The 22896-nt window shown below is 39.7% G+C and overlaps 1 long non-coding RNA gene and 1 other non-coding gene across 2 annotated transcripts in view; one reads left to right on the top strand and one right to left on the bottom strand.

Annotated features, from left to right (window-relative positions):
• LOC133538252 (uncharacterized) overlaps positions 1 to 22896 on the bottom strand; it is a 96531-nt gene that overhangs the window by 29352 nt on the left and 44283 nt on the right. The window lies entirely within an intron of this gene.
• On the top strand, positions 112 to 184 carry trnav-aac (transfer RNA valine (anticodon AAC)). The gene has a single exon. It is a non-coding gene; the product is annotated as a tRNA-Val (tRNA).

Raw genomic sequence — 22896 nt, 5'->3', positions numbered from 1 at the left:
AAGGCAAGAAATGCAATGCAGTTAATAACAGCAATGAAACTTGCGAGCCACATGTTTTCCATCGGCCGAATATCAACTTGTAAGTCTTGACAAAGGTGAGTTCTTGCAGCAGTTTCCATGGTGTAGTGGTAATCACATTCGCCTAACACGCGAAAGGTCCCCTGTTTGAAACAGGGTGGAAACAAGTCTTTTTTTGACTTTACTTCTTACCTTTATACATAAACTGGGAAATAAATAATAGCAAGGTCCTGTGTTTTTATCATGAAGTAGTTTGCAACATACCTGATCAGCTCATGTTCAGCTGAGCTCACACAACACCAAATTTAGAGGGTTCTCATATAGGCAGACCTCAGGCTTCAACATCATGAATGCTGGGTTCCATGAGAATGTCATGCACAAACCAGTGAAATCTGTAATTCATTCAAGTCACTGTATTCTCCGGGCGTTGGATGGATTGTAACTGTACTGTTGAGATTGACTTATAAGATGTTTAAACTCTCACCTTAGCAGGAATCATAGATGTAATTCCCAAAGAGTTAGAGAAGACAGCTGTGGGCTGAATGGGTGTTGGCCTTTGTTTCAATACAAGAATCAGTCAAAGATTCACCTGAAACCTAAACCTTAGCAGAGGATGGTTTCGATCCATCAACCTCTGGGTTATGGGCCCAGCACGCTCCCGCTGCGCCACTCTGCTGTCTTAAACTTAATAGGGCTTACTCTGGTTAGTATCCAGACAAACTACTAGTAACAAAGTGATTTGGAACCCAACTGAAGTCGTGTTTATTTCTGAGTGCTGGTTGTGTCCACATTTAAAATGGCATTTCTTATTAAGAGATTATAGTAAACATCAAACTCTGTGAGAGAATTTAAGGGGACACCTTTTGTCAAAAAATGATTTATGGGGGGTCATAAATCAATGATTTATGAGGGGTCAAGTTCAAAGGTCAAGTTCAAATGTCAAGGGTCAAAGGTTCAAATGGGTGTGGCTTACCCCGGAAGAGGGTGGAGTTAAAACCTGAGGTGGGAGTGGTTTAACAAGGAAGAGGGTGCAGTTTTAACCAGGAAGAGGGTGGAGTTTTAACCAAGAAGAGGGTGGGGTTTTAACCAGGAAGAGGGTGGAGCTTTAACCTGGAAGAGGGTGGAGTTAAGACTTGAAGTGGGAGTGGTTTAACCAGGAAGAGGGCGGAGTTTTAACCGGGAAGAGGACGGAGTTAAGACCTGAAGAGGGTGCATTTAAGACCTGAAGAGGGAGTGATTTAACCAGGAAGAGGGTGGAGTTAAGATCTGAAGAGGAATTGGTTAAGAGGGAACAAAGGAGGGTTCAGGTTGAGGTCAGTTTTTAAGGAAGCTTGAGAATGTCATCTGATCAGCATCTGACCAGCCATTTGACAGTTTAAATGTTTACGATCGTCGCACACCGAAGATTCAGAATGTCCTCTGATCAGCATCTGACCAGTCATTTGACAGTTTAAATGTTTACGATCATTTGAAACAACAACCAGACTTCCCGAAAACATATTTAAACGATTGGGAGGAACTAAATAGGTTAAGGTTAACCATATGTTTGACCCTGCTTCGATGTATTGATGGCTGGGAATGTTACGTGGGAAGATGTGGACACGCACACACGCACACTCACGCACGCACACACACGCACACACACACCCACACACACACATACACACACACACACACACACACACACACACACTCACACACCATTACCTCTGCTTTACCACGTTATTAGACAATGGTTTGACTCCATTTAAGCATTTAAACGTTAAAAGCATTGCACGTGTACGACGTTGTAATACTTTTTTTTTTTTACCAGCCGATGACGACGAAGTGAAAGACGAAGAACTTTGTTTAAACGATCTTACAAAGTTGGAAGATGATTATGGAGGTGTGTTTAAACCTTCGAATTATTTAATATTATGTGTATTCATTATTTTGTTTCATAGAGGAATTGCCGTAAGATCCTAACGCGATCCCTTTAACACAATCGCAGTCTGGTGAGTCAAATGATTCTCGTTTTACAAGAAAACAACATGCGGTATACTATATATATATATATATATATATATATATATATATATACATATATATATATATATATATATATATATATATATATATAGATCTATATATACATATATTTACTTACAGATTTTCCATTTTCATCTCCGGCTCGCTGGTCCCCGTTAACGCTGGCGGGTCCGTCAACGGCCGTCGAAGAGGAGAGCGACCCCTGCTCTCGCCAAAGACTCCAGACATCGAATCCTTGCTCCGAGGGGAAATCAACGAAAACAACGGTGAATATCCGAAAGGCACCCGCTGTAAGTTTTTCTCGTTTTCTGTAAGCTTTTTAAGATACTCCGCGGTTTTGAAGAACTCCTCTCACTCCAGTGTCTTTTGCTCAAATGAATTTCCAACCGGGAGTAGTAGGCGGGGACTGATGCCGGAGGTGGGCGGTTGTTTCCGGCAAGCAACCTTCTGGTGTGCATTAGCGCCACCTACTGAAATGGAGTGTGGACCAAGATGGATCCCTACTCTATATTCTTTTATTTAACCCAATGTTTTTTTAAATACATGTATAATGCTTTATATCCTATGTGTTGTGAATTCCATCCTACTGTATCTTCCAAGGAACCCAAAGAAATTTTACCACACCTCCCCCTTTATTTATTTTGTAGATTGCCTCAACTATTTCATAAACTAAATCTTGTCTTGTTTCTGATGTTTTTTATGCTCATCAATGCACTGTTGGAGTGCGAGCACACAACTACTTTCCTTGCTTTGTTTTCCTCTATCCAGTTAACTGCCATATAAATTGCTACCAATTCCCCCGTAAAAACAGATAGTTTACCACTGATTATTTTCTTTAATACTATGTTTCCTTGTGGGATAACTGCTGCAGCTCTTACCTTTAATTTTTTTATAGTTTTTGATGCATCCGTATATATCATATCTCAATCCATTTTTCTATCTGGTAACTATTTAAATTTCTATTCTTTAGTAATTGCATGTTTTCTTTTGGGTTATCAAACATCCACGGTGGTATTGCAGGCATTGGTACTGTAGGACTAACTTTAATATTGTCAATTTTAACTTTATTACATATTGTCTCCTATAATCCACCCAAAACTATTATTTTTTTTCTTTTCTCTTTTTCTTGGCAGTTTGGTAGCACTGGACAAGTGGGATATCCTTGCTTGGATCCTTTTAAAGTTGCCTGATAAACTGCTGAGAGTTGATCTCTCCTCTTGTCCAAAGGTTTTTCGTTCATTTTTACTTGTAATACTGCCACTAGGGTTGATGTAGTAGCTCCACAACATAACCTTAAAGCCTGTGACTGGATCCAGTCTATTTTCCCAAGTCATGTTTTTGAAGCAGATTGGTAAATATTGCAACCGTAATCAATAACAGATGGAATTAAAGTGATATATATACATATATTGTTTTCAACGTCAACCTATCAGCCCCCCAATCATTACCCCTCAAAGCCCTCATTATATTTAACACCTTTTTACTTTTTCCCCTATTTTTTAATTTTCATGAAGGAACACTCCTGAAGGAATAAATAAAGTACTATCTAATCTAATCTAATCAAATCTATTTTGCTGATGTGGGTTGACTAGTTCATATTTTTATCAAACCATATTCCTAAATATTTAAATACTTGTACTTCTATATTTTCACCGTAGAGTTTTTATTTGGAGCTTGTTTTGTACTTTTCTCTTTGTAAAATGTATGACTTTTGTCTTTCCAACAGAGAATCTTAAACCCCAAGCCGTTCCCCAGTCTTGAACATTATTTACCACTTTGTTAGTTTTTTGATGATTTCTTTTGACTCTAAATAATATACTAGTCTTTCATTAATCATTTTTTCCATTACTTTCCCCAAATTTGAGGTCAATGCTATCGTCCTATAATTTCCTGCCTCTTACCCTGACTTGGATATTGGAATTATTACCGCTAATTTTCCCCTCTGCCGGTCATTCTCCTTCTTCATATATCCTGTCATATCATTTCAAGACCACTTCTTTGACGATGCTACCTAAGTTTTTGATCATTTGATAACTCACCAGGTATTTCCCCGGTGACGTATTTTTAACCTTTTTCAAAATTCGAACCATTTCATTCAAAGAAAATGTCATATCCATAGTGTTGGTAAAGCTATTATCGTTGTCTTCCATCATTTCCCCAATATTTAAACTCATCGTTTCTTCTCTCTTTTGTTTTTCTACATTTCTCAAATTATCATTACCGTGCACTTTAACAAATGTTTTTGCTAAAGGTTCTGCTGTTTCTTTACCCGTGACTACATCTTCTTTAATAAATGTGGCACATCATCTTCTTTACCCATCATTCCTATCTTTACGAATCGTTATATATCCTTTTATCATAAAGTTTAATTTTGGCTTCAGCCATGTTTCTTGAATACAAATTATATGTGGTTTAGTTTTCATATTTTTAATATATCCTTTTAATTCATGTTCGGTTGCTATCAAACTTCTGGCATTCCACTGAACAATTAACAGGGTGTTGAAATGTGGTAACATGACTCCGTCACGTCTACTCTCTGTAGTACAGCTTGCACCCGGTCCCAAGATAGTTCTTTCAACAACTTTGCTGCTGCTTTGACAATTATTTTGATCTTTTCAGTCTTATTTCTAGTCTGTTCTGTACAGTTTATTACGTAAGCCAGGAATACAACTAGTTTGTCCGTGGAAATTCCTGTATTTGTTGCCTCTTGTTTTTTTTTATTTCTTGAACTATTCACCCTTCTGTTCTCTTCTACACTTTCTTGATTTCTCACTTTAAATGCCTCTGCGTATGTAATATTTCTTCCAACTTTGATTTGTTGTACTTCTGTTGCCTGTTTCATGATGTATGGCTTTTGATTATTTCTTTTTTCAATCTACAATTCCAATAAATAACACGTATTTCCAGATTACTGATAACTTTTTCAAAATAAAATGTAATTCCTGAATAAGATAATTGTATCGAATCCAATGGATTGTCTGGTCCTAAAACCTCTTTGTAATGTTTGTTTGATTCCCCCAAAATACGACACGGTCTAATTTGAAAAACATATGTGCCTCGTCGGCTGTAGTAAAAAAAAAAAAACATGCCTCCTCGGTCTAACCTCTCGCAGCCCCTTTTCTGCCGTGTCAAAGATGGATCAGAGACCACCTTTGCCCCTAACCCCCACTTCTTCTCCACTACCAAGAGAACAGTAATTAATCCGAGCTGAGTTTTTTTAAATATTCCAACATGACTTTTTACTTTCATTTTGTATCAAAGCTGAGTTGTGCTCTCTGGTTTATTTTGCAAATGAACCGACAGAACATGATCATGTACAAGACTCGCCTACCCACAATGCACTGCAGCCCAACGCTCCTGGTCGGATGTTTTTTTCGGGGTTCATGGAGAGATGCGGTAAAGAGTGGTAGCCAAGACACACGGTCACACACGGTCACACTCGGCAATTATTTTGACCCGGGGAGCAGATTTAGAGGAAAAAATGTGTCTGGGGGGCCGGGATATCTGATTTTCAGGTACAAAAAACTTCACAATTACACAAAATAAACACAACAGTTAAACCTCACACTAAAAACAAGACATTTACTTGTACGTTCAAAAGACAGAATAGAACAAGACAAGACATGCAATGCCGTCTACAAAATGTTATGTAAATGTTAGTCATTACACATGTGGCTATGGTTTTGATGTATTTGTTACAGACATGTTTACGTCAAGTAACATCACATGGATCCATTTGCACCTTTCAACAATTCTGAAAAGGAATATTAAGAAGTAAAACTTAAATTTAATCCTACCTCTTCTCCGAGCACACGGTGACTGTACATAGGGGTCGAAAAATGTTTGTGGAGTTTTAAGGCAAATACAACTTCTTAAAGTACAAACGTATTTACAATCAATATTAAATGTTCCTTTCCCCCTAAAAAACAAGACACACAAAACGAAAAAGAAAGAAAAATAATAAATCAATCAATAAAATGCATCAGTCAAATAGTACAGGCAACTTCGTTAACATGGAGCCACAGACAATTTCATTCAAACAGTCCCAATTGCTGACATAAAGATACAACAACAAATAAAAGCAAAGAAGGCCTAGTGGTTAATTACAACAGACAAAGTATTAAAAATGTCGGTCCAATAACTGCACAGGGATGGGCAGAGCCAAAACAGTGTAGCAAGTAAGCTGGAGACTGTTGACACTGAAATAAGGCTATATGTGGCACAGATACAAGATTTATAAACTCTACTTAAAGCCCCACTTAAGAACTTTCAGTTTTGGTTTATATTGGCCGCACCAGTGAACCAAAGCGATGGCGTTTTCCCAAAAGGAAAACCACATTTACCATGAGGACTAGCGCATATAGCGTCAAACTGACACGATAATGCCACAATGATTCTGTATTACTGAACTTTCCACAGTAGGAACCTACATCCATTTTCTACCGCTTATTCCCTTTTGGGGTCGCGGGGGGCGCTGGCGCCTATCTCAGCTAAAATCGGGCGGAAGGAGGTGTACACCCTGGACAAGTCACCACCTCATTGCAGGGTCAACATAGATAGACAGACAACATTCACACCAACCTACATATTTTACTCAAACCTTATATTTGCAGTTTGAAGTCACTGTATTGTTTTTTCCATGTACAGCTCTTTTGAGTTTGTTGCATGGTTGGTCAGTGTGGAACTGCGAAGTATCGCGCTGGTGGGTATTTATTGCTACCACACAAATTTCCAGTAGCTAAAATTAGCATTATTATTCTGATTTGAGCATTGAAAGTCACTTACTAGTTTAGCAGGAACAGATGCAAGGCAGCATTGGTCTAAAATCTCTCGTCTTTGACCTCACGCAAGCTAGTGAAAATCGTGCCATTGTTGATCCTTGATTGTCCCTCCCTTTTTCTTTTTTTTTGTCTCCTCAGAAAACAATTTGGTAACTTTGTTTTTTTTATAACTTGTGCCAGGATAGCAGTAATTGCACAAAGCCATTCTTCTTATTTTAGTTTTCTGACAGCACGTAGGCGTTTGCATCCACTTTCGTCTTTTTAACAAATGGGTAAAGGGGGGATGATGTATGCCGTAAAACTAGTCAGCACATTTAATATTTAATAATAATGAATATTGTAAAATTCTATAATTTTGTTATTTAAAGGGGAAAACCCAATTCAAAAGATACATAACAGTTGTTTACTGGCTAAAAATAAAATGATCCTGAAAAAAAATCACATTCATTTTAGATTTAATTATACTGTACAATATCCTTAAAACATGTCATTGTGAAATAATTGATAATAATGTACATTGTACATTTTACTCCTCGTTTCATATTCAAAGTGAAAACATTTAAATGATCAGTTTGCCATTTAAAGTGAGATCCGTACAATTAGGTCAGGGCTTCTCAAACTTTTTTTTTCTGTCATCCCCACTTTAGACTAAGGGGTTAGTTTTCAAGGCCCACCTACCCCCATCGCCCCAACAAAACGCTAATGCCAAGCTCAACATTTTCAAATTTATTGAACATCATGTGTGGTCTCGAGGTGTCTCTTTAATTTGTTGGGTCTCATGCTGTCTGCTGCTAGCGGTTTTAGACACAGAACACACAGGGGTCTCTCCTCTGCCCCCACCACCGCTGCTCATTGTTTGAGTTGTCGGATATGCCTCTTTTCTATCTTAGGAAAAATGAATTCATTTTAATTGGCACAATTTCATTATACCTCAATCATCATTTGGAGAAAATAATTAATGCAGGCAATATGGATATATGCTCTGTAAGCTATATGGTTTATTTAAATAATGTTCTACTTAATTTATTGATTTCTTATACACACGCCATGTACAGTAACTCAGTGACTACAATTATGAGATTTAAAACTGAACCCAAACAATACTGATATGATCACAAAACACTGTTTAAGACCTTTTAACATTTGGGAACTTTCTAGAGCAGTGGTTCCCAAACTCTTTTCACAAAGTACCACTTCAGAAAACATTTGGGGCTCCAACCACCATGATAAGGACTAATATTAAAATACAGTAACGTAGTAGACCTAAGTATTCATTAAAAAAGACAGTTGTTTTATTTGACAAGTAAATTTAATAAATTGGCCACTGAAATATTACAGACAATGCAAAAACTTAATCAACAATGATACTACATATACAGTACATATTTACAGACTTTTACAGCATCCACGGCAACATCACATCGGTGTGTATTTTCAGAGCATTTACAACAATGATCAAATATTTGATTTGTGGCTTCTTAGGCCAGCTCAGTTCTTAATTAGTTAAATCTTTTCAAGTGTGTTTGGGAAATGAACTGCAAACACAATGCCAGGCATTGATGTGAAATCAAGGAGAACAACTTTACCCAAAATGTCATCCAAGGATACTACTGTAATGGCAGAGGTTTCCAATAGAGGAATAACATGACTGCATGTACCATTTGTCAATCTATCTTGCAGCAAAGAAAAACCAGCATGTTTAAATTCACGAACGAGGGCCCATTGGCACATGATTGTGCTATGGTAAAGAAGAAATCAATCTGTCCATACTTTCTTTGTCCGTCATTTGAAAAAAAACTGTAAAATTGTTTCGTCTATTACCTTTACCATAGTGTTTTGATGTGTGATAATTTCTCTTAACTTGTGCCTTGTGAAAGATGCTTACTGTTCCAGAATTGATGTAGTGACCAGCATGTATTTGCAATGCAGAGGTGAACTGTGTCCAATAGAAATTCACTAGATACTCCATATAGTTTAATCCTAGACAAATCTTCGTTTTCCTGACAGAAACTATCATCTTTAGTCATATGTCTGTAAAATTCAGCCATGACATTCCCTGGTTTAATAGTTTGTGAAATAACAGGAATAGACTGCACAAGTTTGACTGCATTTACCATCTGCATAGGTATATTTTGAGTACCATGTATGAGCCTTAACAAATATCCATTTTTGTCTTCAAAGTGGAAACATGAATGAGTCCATAATGGACCAAGGGCCCTGACACTGTCTGTCAGGTGCACAAGAAGGTGTACATTTGCTGTTTCGTACCGCTCACCATAAAGTGTAGCCATTTGAGAACAAAAATTCCACAATAGTTGTTCTGCATGATGGATCTGTTCAACCGATATAGATTCCATTAACAACATGAAAATGGCTTCACTTAGTAGAAGGAAGTGGTTGTAGTACATTGTTGCAAGAATTCCACGGAAAATAACAGGTCCATAGAACAGCAAGAGATCCCGGTATTCTGACGCTTTAAAAAACATTCTGTGAGATGCCACTGGTCGAGGATATCCAGTTGAGGATGGAGGACAGACTTCCTGAAATCGCGTGTCAATTTCTTTGGTATTTTTTGCCATGCTGAAGGGCTGACGAGAAAACTGTAGAAAACCACAACACCATCAAAAGGCGCATTACTCCGAGGAGGACTGAGTGCATGTAATCTACGGCAGTGCCTTTGATAAGGTTATACATTTTAAGTTTGCTCAGGCAACAGGGACCCTTTACCCCTTTCACAATGGTTTTGGTTTCATTTGCAATTTTCATATTGAGTACAAACTTTTCATTGGTGCGCAGTGGCCCCTTTGGATCTCTATGTTGGAATGGAAATACATGGGCGTGGCCTCTTTCCCCGGTTTTCACAGTCTTTCCTGGCTGTTCACATTTGTGACATCCAAATTTCCCATTATATTGCACTGAATTAAGGACTAATGCTTTAGCAGGCAAGTCGCATGTTCCAGCAATGGTGAGCACTTTACACACAAAAGGTTCAGATGTCAACTCCGCAGGTTGCACAATAATTCCATCATCTGCAAGCTTACTCAACGTGTCACTTAGTGGCCTCAAAAATGTAACCATTGATGGTTTTGAATCCCCATACCAAAGTCCAGCAAATATCATATTCTCTCTTTTTGTGCGTTCCATGAAGCTCAATTCATTGATGATACAATAAAAAGGCCACACTGAAAACTTGGATGATTTGAAAATAGGTACCCCAGCGGTGTTCCAAGTAAGTGAGATGTTTTTAGGGTCACTAAGAGGACCACCCCTTTCGACCAGCTGTTTGTAAACTTCTGCATCATATATATCTTCAATGTTGTTAGCATCTGCCTTCTTTCTGTTTAATCAGAAGTTAAGCTTCTCCTGAAAACCTGGCTTGAGGAACAATGATCTTATTTGAGCGTTAATTGGAACTTCTATAAAGGATGAGGATCTTTCTTCTCACACACTGGTCCCACAAGACGGGCATTTTATTTGTTTACTTTCTATTGGGCCAAAACAATTACTGCAGTATTTATGTAATAAAATAGGCGATGATGCAGACCGGGTTAAAAAAAAGTTTTTGAACTTCTGCACGCTGTTTAAGCAGTCTGTATTCAGACTATCGGGACAAAGCAACTTGAACATTTTCAGCAAATCGCTTAGGGCCTTATCAGTAATTTTATGACAGTTTAAAAAACCCATGATGATCAGAAGGCACTTTACCACGGTTACTGATGCATTGTCATGTATTGGTTTGTCTGTTGTGTCCTTGAAATTCGACTCTTCTGCACACTCCTCACTCAAACTATCTTCAAATCCTTCATTAAACGTATGTCCATCATTGTACATCCAATCCCCCATATCAGGGAGAGCTTCCTCAAATGATTGAGATGGATCATTCTCAGCATCGACATGTAGTTCAGTTGTTAGGCCATCAGGAGGATCTATGAGGGCTGATCTGGAAAATGGTTTTCCATTGTCTTTGATAGAATCAAAGTAGAAATATTTTCATGTGCTGAAATTAAAATAGAATACAAATCATTAAAGTTTTTTTTATAACATTTTGTCACAAAGCAAAACGTATAACATCTCAGCATATCGCTCACATTCTTGCACTCAAAAGGTTGTCATATTTTAGCAGGATATGCTTTGTGACAAAATTCACAACAAATCATTAGTCAGACACAGAAGACGGTGTGTCTACCTTGCGGTTAGGGACAGGCTTGATGTTCCAAAGTGGTACATCCTGCATGGACACCTGGAGGTTGGATGTGTCCAATTTGAAGAGCAGTTTTTTGGGCTCCTTCAGGAAGCACTGCCCCCTGCAGTGTTATCCTGCTGCTACCCCCTGACACAAAGAAGAGAACCAAAAAACTCAAAAGATTAAAATCATTTTAAAAAAAAAGAAGAAAACATGCAAAACTAGAAGCAAGTTGACATAAGTTGAACACATTATACAAATCCAACTAATGGAATGCATTTACTTTTTTCAGACATCTTGATCGCATTGTAGTTCATGTATACATATCTTCTGTGTTTGTGGTAACACATAATCAACAGTATTAAATATAGCTCATCACAATGCAACACACACTATAAAAATTGTAAATATCGCGTTATTTTGGTTTCAAAATTCTCACAATAATGCCGTGATGTGTGACATTATCAAACGAGAACTCCCGTCAGTGTTTTTTTTTTTTCTGACAATATTAAGTGGGCTGATCTGAGAAGTAAACTCGATCTCCCATGATTCAAACAGCGGACATTATGTAGGGGCAAAAAAGAGGAAGTGTGCAGGAGTGACGGGAACGTTTGTGATTCGTACATCCAAGGAATTGTTGCTGTGAAATATTTCTGTGCCTATAACGGCCGTGTTAGATTAAACTAAAATAAAGTCTGTATACTGCAAGGTAAAGCATGCCACATTCATCCCGACCATTTCCAAGTCGAACCAGAGCCATTGCAGCTCACCAGAGGAAATGCGTCCGGTAGGAACGCGACCATGCAGAAAATAAGAAATTTGCAGACACTACACACCACAATGTCTACAATAAGTTAGGGAATAGGAGTAATTTATTAGAATGAGTAGTATGTTAGAACTAGGGCTGGGCGTTATATCGATGTATCGCAGGTTTGTCTCTGTGCGATATAGAAAATGACTATATCGTAATATTCGAGTATATGTTCTCAAAAATGACTATATCGTAATATTCGAGTATATGTTCTCACGCTGTTGCTTTTAGCTGCGGCCATTACACTTCAGTCTCTTCTCACTCTTTCCTGTCTCTCCTTCTAACAGACAAGCAGGCGAACATTCTTACATACGTCACATACTGTCACGTCATACGTCACATACGTATACGCCCTTGCCCAGCAGAGCGGTAGCAGACTGGGCTACGTGAGCTGCTAACGTAGCCAGACGAGTGGGAATACGAGAGAAAGAAGGTGCGGATTTGGTAACAAATGAAGGAAGACTTAATTCCCAATAAAAACAGCAGGGGGTCCATCGTCTGGCGGTGGTTCGGCTTCAAGTGGGAATATGTCGAACAGACAACTGTAATTTGTCAAGTGTGGGGCAAAAGTGTTGCTATAAAAAGTAGCATTACTGCTAATATGTAGCATCATTTGAAGAGTCACTCGTTAGAGAATGAAGAAAATTTCATAACATCCGTCGTAACCTACCACATAGTGAAGGACGAATACTATTTGATTTCCTGTTATGCAGCTCATTTTTATTTGACACTTAAAATGTCACTGACAATCTTGCACTTTATGTTTTGGAAAAGACTTGATTGTTTGTGCCATTGCTTAATAACTTTAATAAATACACTTTTGGTCAATTGACTTAGTTGTGATTTCCCTCTCTGCATGAAAGTTTAAAAGTAGCATTAATGAATGCAGTATGAAGATGAATGTTTTAATGTATACACATATAATCATCATACTGCTGTGATTATATGCATCAAGTGTTCATTCAAGGCCAAGGCAAAATATCGTAATATATATCGTATATCGCGATATGGCCTAAAAATATCGAGATATTAAAAAAAGGCCATATCGCCCAGCCCTAGTTAGAACCGTTATTTGGCAAATATCGTTGATGTGAAACCAAGACGCCAACAAGGAAAAATATCCATTTGTGAGGTATTTACATGATTAAAAGTCAAATCATTAGTTAACTCTTAATAATCAGTATTCTACAAACTAATATAAAAATATCCACTGCAAAGGACAGTTTCTTAGGAAGTTAAACGTTTAAATACACTAAACTAAACAGCAGTGGTGTTACATTATCAAAATGTCATATCACACTTTTTGCATTATCATCACAGTATTGTTGAATGTGCTCAAAAAGTAATCATACCCACAATCATACCAAGTTGTATGAAAAAAAAACCCAACCTTACCAGACCCACATTATAGTTTCTTGGCAGAATAAACAATGTTTTACATTTGTTACACCGGATGTTTACTGTTTATGTCAGTTTAAAAAACACTTATTTAAAAGTTGTTTTTTTTGTTTGTCTTTGTGTGTTACTTCAATCAATCAATCAATGATTATTTATATAGCCCTAAATCACTAGTGCAGACATGGGCAAACTACGGCCCGCGGGTCACATACGGCCCGTTAGGCTTTTTAATCCGGCCCGCCGAATTTGTCCAAGTTATAGTAAAAACCTCCTTTTTTTCCCCTTTCCCTGCAATGCCCACGTTTCCCCAATAGATGGCGCACTCAAAACACATTGACCGTTGTTGGAGTGGCGCGTATTTCTCTTTATTTCACTTTAATTTTCACTTCGTTTCACGTCACCATTAAGCCCTTCTGTAAAAATGAGCGGACCAAAGAGAAGGAAAGTGGACGAAGTGAAGTGAAGTGAATTATATTTGTATAGCGCTTTTCTCTAGTGACTCAAAGCGCTTTACATAGTGAAACCCAATATCTAAGTTACATGTGTGGGTGGCACTGAGAGCAAGGGGATAAAGTGTCTTGCCCAAGGACACAACGGCAGTGACTAGGATGGTGGAAGCGGGAATTGAACCTGCAACCCTCAAGTTGCTGGCACGGCCACTCTACCAACCGAGCTATACCGCGAAAGCCGAGTGTTTAATAAGGAGTGGACAACAAAATACTTCTTCACTGAAGTCCGATCAACGGCTGTATGTCTGATATGCCAAGAAGCTGTTGCGGTTTTCAAAGAGTAAAATATCAGCCGTCACTTTGCCACGAAGCATGCAAACTATGCTAGCGAGCAGTCAACACAAGAACGGGCGGCTACTGCTCAGACGTTGGCAGCTAATTTACAGAGTCAACAGAACTTTTTTCACCGACAAACTGCAATTCAAGAGTCAAGTACCAGGGCAAGTTATTTGCTGGCATTCAAATTAGCAAAGGCTAGCAAGCCTTTTTCCGAAGGCGAGTTTTTGAAAGAGTGCATTGTAGAGACAGCAGGTCTCTTGTGTCCGGAGAGCAAAGCCAAGTTTGAAAAAATCAGTTTAGCACGCAGGACAGTGACTCGCCGCGTGGAACTGATTGACGAAGATATAGTCAGCGAGTTAAACAAAAAGGCGGAGTCCTTTAAGTTATATTCACTAGCACTGGATGAAAGTAACGACATAAAAGACACTGCTCAGCTCCTAATTTTTATTCGAGGGATTAACGACAGTTTTGAGATAACGGAGGAGCTTTTGAGCATGGAATCACTGAAAGGGAAAACGCGAGGAGAGGACTTATATGAACAGGTGTCTGCTGTCATCGAGAGAATGAAGCTACCTTGGAGTAAACTTGCCAATGTCACCACGGATGGATCGCCAAATTTAACTGGAAAAAACATCAGGCTGCTGAAAAGAATCCAGGATAAAGTGAAAGACGAAAACCCTGACCAGGATGTTATTTTACTTCACTGCATCATTGATCAGGAGTCTCTATGTAAATCTGTATTGCAGCTTAATCACGTCGTGGATCCAGTTGTAAAACTTGTTAACTTCATACGAGCAAGGGGACTTAATCATCGTCAGTTCATTATGTTCCTGGAAGAAACTAATGCTGATCACCAGGACCTACTCTACCACTCTCGCGTCCGCTGGTTAAGTTTGGGGAAAGTGTTTCAACGAGTCTGGGAGCTCAACGACGAGATTCACTCATTTTTTAATTTAATAGGGATTCCGAAGAATTCCCCGAGCTGAGCGACACAAACTGGCTTTGTGACTTTGCGTTTGGTGTGGACATATTTTCACACATGAATGAGCTGAACGTGAAGCTATAGGGGAAAGATCAGTTTGCGCACGACATGTACACAAATGTGAGAGCCTTCAAATCCAAGCTGGTTTTATTCTCCAGGCAAATGTCAAACAAATCTTTCGCACATTTCCCCACATTAGCCGTGCAGAAAGAGGCCGCCCGAAATGCGAAGAAATACTGCAAATCACTAAACGATCTGCACAGAGAATTTTGCCGTCGGTTCTGTGATTTTGAAAAAATTGACAAGTCACTTCAACTGGTGTCCTGTCCCCTGTCACAAGACCCCGAATCAGCACCGCAGGAGCTGCAATTGGAACTGATCGATCTTCAGTCTGACTCAAGAAGTTCAAGTCTCTTAAACTGAATGACTTTTACGCTTCACTTAGCAAGACCGCGTTTCCAAACCTCCGGAGGACGGCGCAGAAGATGCTGGTGTTGTTTGGCTCGACCTACGTGTGTGAGCAGATGTTTGGCATCATGAAAATCAACAAATCCCATCACAGATCCAAGTTAACTGACTAACACCTCAGATCTGTCCTGAGAATTGCCACAACAAAACTAACTCCAGACTTTGATGCACTGGCAAAAAAGGGAGACCAACAACACTGTTCCCACTGAAATGGTGAGTTTTTCTGCTGTGTTATGAAAAAAGGCATATGGAAAGTTTAAAAGTGCGTCTTTTAATTAAGAGCAATGCGCATTTACGCACAGCAGCGGTACAGCAGCTTAATTAACACGCCACACATTGCTCTTAATTTAAATTTAAATTTTCAGCTGCAGGTAGGATATTTAATACAGCCTATGTCTGTGTGCTTGGCAACGATACACGTGTACTGTTTGCGCGTGAAGGCGAGGGCGTCCGTGGCGAGTTTGTAGAGCGCGGTCAGGACAATCCATCCATGATTTTGCGGGGTTTAACACAAGTAGATATTATTGAGCTTGAGTATTTCGTTGTGTAATATGTTTTGAATGTTGAAAGTGATTCCATTTTTCAATAAATGTTGATTTCTTTAACTTTGCACCTTCGATTGAAACTTATTAAAAACAGACGCAATCTTAATAAATCACAGTGCGTATGTTATTTTAATCTATTTACATTTCCTCCTCACAGTATCTGCGAAATAGTATATAAATGCCATATCTTGCATATTCCTTGAGACAAATTTATTAACTGATAAGGGCTATTTTTCACATTTGAAAGACAGTTAATAAATCAGGTTGTAGTGTTCTTACTGTGCTATGAGGTTTGCACACACTACATTTAATGCTTTAGTATATCCGGCCCAAACACTCCCTCCAAATGCACCTGGCCCGGCACCTCTGTCAAATTTTAAAACCCATTGTGGCCGGCGATTCAAAAAGTTTGCCCACCCCTGCACTAGTGTCTCAAAGGGCTGCACAAACCACAACACAAACCACAACGACATCCTCGGTAGAGCCCACACAACTTAAAATACCAGTTTATAATAATAAATAGGACTACAACATATGAACATTATTGTTGGGGAGATGTCGCATGGCTGCAGTTGTGTGACCCTGTGGATGCAAGAGTCCAGGAGAGAATTGAGTGAAGGTAAAATAATTTAATACTCATAAGAAACAAATAAACAGAAAGCAGTCTTGCATAGTAACATTTCCAAACATAGATGTATCCTCGAGCACTGAGGAGTGCTCGAGTGAAACATAAATAGGCACATGTTTGATTGACAGCAGGTGTGAACCGCTGCCAATCAACTAAAAGAGAAAAACAACAGTGCTCCAGGAAATAACAAAATAAGAGCACTGAACAGGAAGTAAATACAAAACACGAAAAACTAACAGAACTGAAGTGACGGATTGTCACAATTATGTTTGTGTTCAATTACAGTAAGTATTTATATCCTAAACATTCCTGACACTTCATTTAACACACTGTGACATTTTTGTAACAATATCCTACCGTGGCTTTAACACTGTGACGATATCATACTATGGAATTTTGATATTGTTACATCCCTAACCATGATGTGATGTATACCTACCAGCCTTAACTTGAAGATGCTGAGATAACTCATATTTCAAGTTTCATTCTTCATAATGCAATGTACTCAGGGTAAAAGAAAGCAATATTTCCCTGCTTGTTCCTGACAAACTGTGAACAGCTTTTTATCCATCCATCTGGTCTGTAAATCTCAATCAGAACTAATTCACACAAACAAAGAACACGCATATACAAAATACTTACTTAGACATTGCTCATCAGTCTCTACATTAACATTGGTGGCTGCAGGACCGGATGACTGCAGGAAGAAAAATAAAGTATCACATATTATATCTGCTGCCAGTTTAATGCACCACCACTATAACAGTCTACTCACCAATTGTAAAGTCCTTCTTGATCGTTTATTAGAGTCGACTTCTTTACCAGTTATTCTCCATCGTTTTCCAGGTTTTCATTTTGTCATTTTGACACTCCAATACTATGTAAACACAGACAAAGGTTGCTGGAATATACAATGGAACTTCTTATATATGCAAAACTCTATATTATATTGAAGCAGTGTATGTTCAGTAATTTATATTGTTCCACTTCCAATATTTATATCATTGTTATTTCCCTATGGGATGTATAAATTGTAGCTTATCACTTGCGATGCCTCGTGGAGGTAGGTATCATTGCTTCTAGCAAGGTGGTCGCGCCGTTGAATGCGGCTTTTATAGTTCTATTTTCGTAACACAGTTACGTTACAGTAGTTTAATAAATACTAACTGGTGTGTGTTAAAGTAATTTAAATACCAAAATAAAAACAATAAATGGTATTACTTACGGGCTTCACGGTGGCAGAGGGGTTAGTGCGTCTGCCTCACAATACGAAGGTCCTGCAGTCCTGGGTTCAAATCCAGGCTCGGGATCTTTCTGTGTGGAGTTTGCATGTTCTCCCCGTGAATGCGTGGGTTCCCTCCGGGTACTCCGGCTTCCTCCCACTTCCAAAGACATGCACCTGGGGATAGGTTGATTGGCAACACTAAAATTGGCCCTAGTGTGTGAATGTGAGTGTGAATGTTGTCTGTCTATCTGTGTTGGCCCTGCGATGAGGTGGCGACTTGTCCAGGGTGTACCCCGCCTTCCGCCCGATTGTAGCTGAGATAGGCGCCAGCGCCCCCCGCGACCCCGAACGGGAATAAGCGGCAGAAAATGGAAGCCGGAGTACCCGGAGGGAACCCACGCATTCACGGGGAGAACATGCAAACTCCACACAGCAAGATCCCGAGCCTTGAATTGAACCCAGGACTGTTGGAACTTCGTATTGTGAGGCAGACGCACTAACCCCTCTGCCACCGTGAAGCCCTGAGACAGATCCACGTCTCAGAATTTAGATAAAATTTCTCCCTATATGTCCATCTGAAAATAATAATCTTTGCCTATGTGTAACTTTCAAAGGAAGGCAATTCAGAAAATGCACGCTTTCTATCAGACAGCGGCGGACATCACGCGTTGTTTTCCATCAGTTAACGTCAGAATAAGAAGACGCGAGGAAACGGTAGGTGGCGTAACATTTGAACTTTGTCTGTCCGCCTACCTTAAAGTAAAACGAGGAAGAAGACGAAAGGGAAGAAGAAGCGGGAAAGATTTTGGAGACGCTTGCGACATTAGACTTGGAAAGGTAAGTATCCTACTACTTTTTAGTTGGTCAACCACCTAATGTTGTAAAGTGAAAATATTTAACTGTTGTGACAATGGAGTGGTTCTTTGGGAAGTTGCGGTAACGCTAATGGCGTCTGCCCAACAAGTAATGTTAGCATACACTTCACAATTAGATTACACAGTGCATATTAATTTGGGGGGTTTGACTTACAAATGTTTTATAATACTATTGTATGTAAAGTAATAATCAACAAAGAAGGTCCGGGGTGAACTTTATTGGTAAGGCTGGCTAGTTGTAATAAATAAGAGCTGACACCCAAAAGTATTCAATGATTAACCAATTTGCCCCGCCATTTTGAAAGCAGCAGTACATTTGCTTACTTGCTGGCAGTGGCCCAGTATGTTTTATATCATACTATTGATTATATAAACTGCATATGTATTGGAAAATAAAGTAGGTATGTGTGTAATTGTTAAACATTCATTCATTTAAATGTAACCAGAATTATCAGACAGGTCTTGTTAAGACTACTTATGTGATATAAGAATAATTTTCCTGTGATACTTGTTTAAAAAGTTATAATTGTTTTAACCTGGTCAAAATGCTGTAATTTATGGTTAACCTCTTCAATCCAAAGTCATTGGGGCTCAAGATTTTATTCATGACCTTTTTGTTAAAAATGCCATTACTTTTTAATATGTACCCTACTATAAAAAGATGCAATCAACCCCCCGCACCTCAAAGTAGATACGAATTAAAACAAGAATTAAACTGTCTGGGTTAAGATTTTTTTTTACTATAGCCAGAACAATAATAAACAATAATTTTGTTTACTTGTTTTTGGCAGAAGTTAAATATGGTCACCCAAAAAGTTAACATCCACATGAGAGAATTTAAGGGGACACCTTCTGTCAAAAAATGATTTATGGGGGGTCATAAATCAATGATTTATGAGGGGTCAAGGTCAAATGTCAAGTGGGTGTGGCTTACCCCGGAAGAGGGTGGAGTTAAGACCTGAAGTGGGAGTGGTTTAACCAAGAAGAGGGTGGAGTTTTAATCAGGAAGAGGGTGGGGTTTAAACCAGGAAGAGGGTGGAGTTAAGACCTGAGTTGGGAGTGGTTTAACCAGGAGGGGGGTGGAGTTTAAACCAGGAAGAGGGTGGAGGTAAGACCTGAAGAGGGAGTGATTTAACCAGGAAGAGGGTGGAGTTAAGACCTGTAGTGGGAGTGGTTAAACCAGGAAGAGAGTGGAGTTTTAACCAGGAAGAAGGTGGAGTTTTAACCTTTGTTCGATTCGGCCATGATTAGTGAAACGCCTGTTTCGATTTATAAAAATAATAAAACTTACATTGACGCTCCGCAGAAAAGTCGAATGTTTCTAAATCGTATTCAGATGCCACCGACCGAGTCTTTGCGTGAGAAATGGGACTTGGAAGCGTACGGGATGGAGGGATCTTTTGGATTTGTATTCAGATACGAAATGTGGGATATCTGCTTATTTCAGCTAAAAGAAAGAAGAGACGGAAGCCCTTTCTCGATGTTTTCATCGTTATCTACCGTGGATTGGGAAGTTTTAAGTCTGACAATGCCCGATTTCCTGTGGCGTGATCCTTCACCGGTGGATAAACGCGTAAAAGGAAGCTTGTTTACTTACCCGACGATGGATGAGTTGAATGAGAGAAGAATTCTGTTCAGCGCTACTTGGGAGACGAAATCTTCAGCCTCGGGTCGTTGGTTTTTACGTGCCAGTCTCCGTGCTCCAAAAATCACCGGTACCTATCCGGCTCAGTGGACCGAGCCCGATGTCTTTTCCCTGGAGTCTTTCAACGATGAATGCGGGGTGTTTACACCGTTGGTGGTCATACCCATCGTGGCATGGCGAGAGCGAATGGCGCCGATGAAGGAGAAAATAAACGACTTGTTCCGAAGCAGTCGACAATGGAAAAGCATGCTGACGACGAGAAGAAAGTTGTCCTTTGAGGCCACACCCCGGACGGAGGACGAAAGGACCTACCCCGCTTCAGTTTCGACCAATAACCTTCAAGGAAACACCCCCTCCGCCGACTTGTCCAATACCCTTTGAAAATCATAGCGTTAGTTTGATTGGTCGAGACTTTTTTTCGACCCTCCCTATATAAACAACCCCACCCTGCAATTTTTTTTTTCGACCAGACCATATTGGCTACCATTTTTGAACGCACGGATCTCAAACAAGAAAATGGCAAACAAGACCATCAGACGCGTAAAGACCCGTCTTATACCACAGGACGATTTCGAACCATCCGTAAACACGACTGATGAAGCAACCATAGCCGAGATCTTTAACCCTCCTGAAACGACGGCTGGATCGGAGGTGGTGAGCGACGCTGAGATGTGTCGGCAGATGTTTCTGCAGATGCGGGATGAAAACCGACAACGCTACGCAGTCTTTGCCAGATGACGATAGGAAGGAGGAGGAAAAGGAGAATGACCTGATCATCATAACACCTCCGCCGTCCCCGCCACCATCCCCGTCACCATCCCCGTCACTCTTGGACCCCCCGTTGCACATTGATGATGAAACCGATGGGGGGAAGTGGTTGCTTTTCATCAGCACGGTGAAAACGGCCGTGTTTCATCTCCTCAACGAGGCCATCCGCCAGTTCAGGCAGAGCGAGTGTTACGGTTGTCGGGTGAACCATCCAAGCCAGAGAAACCACCCGTGCCTGGAACCCTATGAAGAGGACTTTCTCCTGTACAACTACGACGGACTCATCAAGACTCTGCGTACGTCTAAATTCATTCAAGCCATTCAACGCTTGCTGATGCTTCGTCGCATCGAGGCTGAGGATTCAAGGGTTGAATCCTACGCCGACTCTCTGCTGTCTCAACTGAAATCTGAGAGAAATGTCTGGTGGGCCATAGATGACATGTACACCGAGTTGGTACGGGGTGATGAAACGATTTTGAGACATCTGGATATGGTGACAGAGTGTTGGAATAATTACAAAAAAGATGGGTAATTATTGGAGAAAACTTGTAAACTCTATCCAGAACCACGCTGTTATTTACCCATTGATTGACGCGATGGAAGCGTATGTTCTAAAACGAGACAAACCTCAAAAACTACAAATTATTCTTGATTATGCCCGCTCTAAGCCTACCTGGGAAGCTACCTGGAAATCCGTTGTCTCTCATGCTTTTGACTTTGACATTTTTGAAACAATTTTGAAGGAATGGTCTAAAGAAAAGTATTTTCAACCTTCTCCTTATCACGTGTTCATTTTATATGCTCTGTTTGTTGATATGTCAATGTATCGTCTACGATGCGACATCCCCGTCAACGTTTTGTTTGAACTACAAAAACTGCACGAAGCGATTAAATTCACCTACGGTACATCTGTTTTACATCAAACCTTGATTATAGTTTATAGTTTATAGAAAAATTGTTTTAGATTCGCTGTGTGGTTTCCATGAATGAATAAAAACAAACTGTTTTAGATTCATTGTGTTGTTTCCATGAATGAATAAAAGAAATGTGTACCAAGCAACCTGAGTTCATTTGTCTTTGTCTTTCCACAATGAAGAAAGCTATGGAAAAAGCATACTATACACCCGCACACCCGGGTAGTTTTGGAGGGGTAGATCGACTCCGTCGAGCTGTGCAGGATGAAACGGGGCAACGTGTCACAAAAGAAAAAGTTCAACAATATTTAACGGGACAGGACGCCTATACACTCCATAAACCGGTTCGCATTCATTTTCCAAGTATTTGTCCCGCGACCTTTAACCCAGTTTCAAGCCGACCTCTGTGACATGCAAGCCTTGGCTGAATATAACGACGGTTATAATTATTTATTAACGGTCATAGATGTATTTTCCAAGAAAGCCTATGTGAGGGTTTTGAGGAGAAAGACGTCCGTGGAGGTGGTTAAATCGTTCCAATCGGTGTTGGGGGAAAGCCAGATTCCTCGCTAACTCCAAACCGACGCGGGAAAATAATTTTTTAACAAGAGTTTTCAAGCTCTGATGAAGAAACACAATATTGTACATTTTTCTACGGCCAGCGATCTCAAAGCTTCGGTGGTTGAAAGATTTAATCGTACTCTGAAAGGGAGAATGTGGAGATATTTTACAGCCAATAACACTAGGCGCTACCTAGACGTCTTACAAGACTTGGTAAAAGCTACAATCACGGATATCACAGCAGTATTAAAATGAAACCAGTGGATGTGACTTTGGAA

This window comes from Nerophis ophidion, linkage group LG01 (assembly GCF_033978795.1).
Source record: "Nerophis ophidion isolate RoL-2023_Sa linkage group LG01, RoL_Noph_v1.0, whole genome shotgun sequence".
Taxonomy (NCBI): domain Eukaryota; kingdom Metazoa; phylum Chordata; class Actinopteri; order Syngnathiformes; family Syngnathidae; genus Nerophis; species Nerophis ophidion.
Note: the sequence above shows the minus strand (reverse complement) of the source record. Positions and strands in the feature narration are given on the sequence as shown.